The following is a 3,902-nucleotide window of genomic DNA, read 5'->3' as shown; positions in this document are numbered from 1 at the left end:
TTTTTTTTTTTTGTCTAGGCAGATTAACGCACATTTTGCTGGTGTCGTGAGCTCTCGGCTTTCTCTCCATCTTGACGTGATGATGGAGGGAAAGCTGAGAGCTCACATCACCAGATTATTAGGGGAAGCGGCGCCAAAATTTTCAGCACATCAAGAAACGAGCCTGCAGGGCCGATGGGAGCTGCAGATGGCTGTGTTGTCATAAGGCACATGGAGGATTAGTAGGAAAGAAAAGAGGCAACGCCAGCATTTACACACACACACACACACACACACACCCCTCTTAAACACACATCCCAAACATAATAAAACACAGGAAAGATAATCATATCTAGGTAAGAAAAGAAACAAAAACGTATGTTTGCCAAACTTATTCAATGACAAATAGAGAAATTTCCAGGGAAATATCTGGCTGTGTTTCAGAACTCCTACCCTCTCATAAATGGGTATTAATAATACCCCATTTCTACTCCTACTGAGTCTTAGCAGGCAGCCAGCTGTCAATGTGTATGTGTGTGTATGTGTGAGTGTGTGTGTGTGTGTATTACTAAGTCTGTGATTGTATAAGCCACAGTCAGCAAAGAATAAGTTCAGCAAAAAGCTTTTCCACAATCCCCAAACTGTGAAAATCTCTGCAGGCTGTCAGGGTTTTGGGATTCAGAGAAAACAGAAAATAAGACAAAGAGGCTACAGTGATGCTAGCAGCTGTGTGAGGCTGCACTTGAGGCACAGCAGTGCTTTGAGCTAAATGCTAACATCATGCTTAGCAGGTGTAAGGTTTATTTTGAGGCTGATGGGAATGTCATTAAATCTCATAAACCAATGTGTTGGATAAACTGAAAGTTTGATCTGTTGATGCTGCTTGATGAAAAGTCAGAGGATCACCAAAGTTATGACAATCCATCCTGGGTGGAACATGCATGTGTGTGCAAAGTTTCATTGTCATCCATCCAATAGTCGGTGAGTCATTTCACTTAAAACCCCAAATGTACCCATCAGTCGGTACGAGTCATCAGGATACATCCTCAGTGTTGCCAGATGTGACTAACTCCAAACCACAGTTACAATTATGAATTTATAACAGAAATCATAAAATAAGTCTTTAAGATACCTGTCAAAGGATAGGTTCACATGTCTCAACAACAGTCAGGTGCCCGTATAGACAGTGAAAGAGGTTTTCCTCGCTGTAATCATTCCTCCTGTTCATACTGGCTATTAAAAGATCCCCTTCAAATGTGCTTTCAATATAGTGATGGGGGCCAAAATCCACAATCTGCCCACACAGTCATTTTGTGCAAAAATGCATTTAAAAGTTGATCTGAAGCTTACATGAGGCTTCAGCAGTCTGAGTTAGTCATACCAAGTGGATATCTGCCACATTCACAGTCTTTTTAGCATCAATTTCCCTCTTTGTGTTTCCTTGGACAGTGTTTCCCTGTTGAGCTGCGGTGGAAATATGGTAACAAAAAGAGGGACTTTGGCATTAAAAAGACTGTAACGCTGAGAGATATCTACTTGATTTGACTCATTTGGATGCTGAAGCTTCATATTAGTTTCAGATAAACTAAAACATATTTCTGCACAGGAGGAGGACTGTGGATTTTGTCCCCCATCACTCCCCTATCACATGGTAAGAGCATTATGAAGGGATCTTCTAATGGTCAGTATCAACAGGAGGAATGATTATGCCAAACAACCTATTTTTCAAAGTCGAAGGAATCTCTTGCTTCTCCACAGGCGGAGTCGGTGTTGTCAGAATAAAACAAATTGTTACAAACAGTTCAATGGGCCACTTCTCAAAGATTGCACCCGAGGGAGATACTGGAGCACACAATTCACTTTAGCAATTTATCAGGGTGCAAACGACTAACATTTCAACACGCACTGTGTCTTCATCAGATTCAAAACCTGACTCAGCCCATTGAACTGTTTGTAACTATGTTCTAAGAGGAAAAGTCCGTGGATCATTAAAATCAGTGGGATCAATCCTCTGGGGATCATTGATGTCTGTGCACAATTTCATGTTAATCCATCCAATACTTGTTGAGATATTCCAGTCTGAAAGTAGTGGAGAAGCTGACCGATATTTGCCAACCATAGAGCTGCTAATATGTAATAACAGATGGAAGTTTCAGCATCTTAGAATCACTCATCACATTATCATCATTGTAATTTGCTCAATATTTGCACAAATACAGTAAATCCTCTTAAAAGCCGAAGAGGTATTTCCTTGCTGCCAGCATTGCAGAACATAAAGCCGAGGTGGGCTGACTGCTGCTGGCCTCGCGGCTTCCAACTGGTACATCTTTTCCATTTGCACACTGGTGCCCCATTCCAAGACATGACAGCATTCCAGTAAAACACACAGACACACAAACACACTTATACACAGTCTCAAGAGGAGAGCTACAATAATTTGGAGCATGATGAATTATTCAGCGCGTTCAGTGTTTCTTTCAGCCTCATGGACACTGCTTTTTCAAAGTCACGGGGGACCTCCGTACAATCGTGTTGGAGGGGGGACCATGAGCTCTCCATATGCTCCAGTGATGCATCTGTCAGCTTAACATATTGTGCTGGTTTGGGCCCTGTTCTCAGGCTCGATCCTGTCTCCTTGCCCAGACGAGGGAGTCATCAGGATCCATCCAAGGCCCCGATGTAGTAAGCAGTTGGCAGACTTCACTGTGAATGTGTGTGACTAACTCTGTTGCTGAGCAGTCGAGCTGTTGTGATTCTGTTACTCCAGCTGGCTCGGCTCAGTGTAGGAAGTCCATTAACAGGACACGTAACAGTGTGGGTATTCTCCCCGTGCCTCAGCCCTGAGGATAATGGGCCTATCTGGGGAAAGGACTTCCAGATGAAGACCCTCTCTTCACGGTTCATGGGAACAGGAAGAGGAGATGCCACACACAATTTTTAAGAACGGCCAATTTGTCATTTAATATTTTTAGTATGCTCACAATCCAGTCTGCAAACATGTACGAGCTCTAACAGACACCTTCTATTGGTGTGTTTTATTTCTACGTATAAACATTTTCAAGTGGTTCATATCTTTAGTATGGAAGGCCACCAGAAAGAAATGATGAAAAGTGTAAAAAAAAGTCATGATACATCCAAAACATACAGTAAATTTTTGATTTAGTATCTCAAACTCTGTACTTAGTAAGTAAAAAACCTTCTTAAATATATTTTGGGACATTTTATACCTTTATTAGACAGTGATAGTTGAGAGACGACAGGAAACGAGGGGAGAGAGAAAGACGAGGAATGAAATGCAGCAAAGGATCACACCATCCAAGTTCAAATATTTGACATAGAATCTCAAAATTTTGACTTACAATTTTGGACTTAGTGTAGATTTTGAGATACTCTGTCAAAATCAAAAGATTCTCTGACTTACTCAATCAAAATTATATACTGTTTATCATAATTTTGACTAAATAAGGCAAAGTTTTGCTAATATACCTAGTTCATCATGCAGTACCTTTTCATTTTGACTAAGTCACAAATTAGAGATACCATGTGGAAATGAAGATGTCATAATGTTGAATTAATTTACAATCAAAAGGTGCAACAATTATGAGATCATGTTTAATAATCATTATCAATTTCATAATTTCGTATTTATATTTTACCATTTTATTCCACACATTAATTTTCTTTTAATCCTCACTTCTGTTTTTAATTCTCAGTCTCCGGTCAACATTACTTGTTCTTTTAAATGTGCTCTATAAATAAAATGTATGTAGTAAATCTCCATATAAGAAACATGTGTGTATCATCGGTTCATTCAATTATTTCATTCAGTCTGTTTTTGTTTGTTTTTTTGAAGACATCAAAAATGGAAAATGATTGAATCACCTGTGATAACTGGCACAGTCTTGTATCACACAGACACAAAA

This window comes from Thunnus thynnus, chromosome 16 (assembly GCF_963924715.1).
Source record: "Thunnus thynnus chromosome 16, fThuThy2.1, whole genome shotgun sequence".
NCBI lineage: Eukaryota > Metazoa > Chordata > Actinopteri > Scombriformes > Scombridae > Thunnus > Thunnus thynnus.
Note: the sequence above shows the minus strand (reverse complement) of the source record.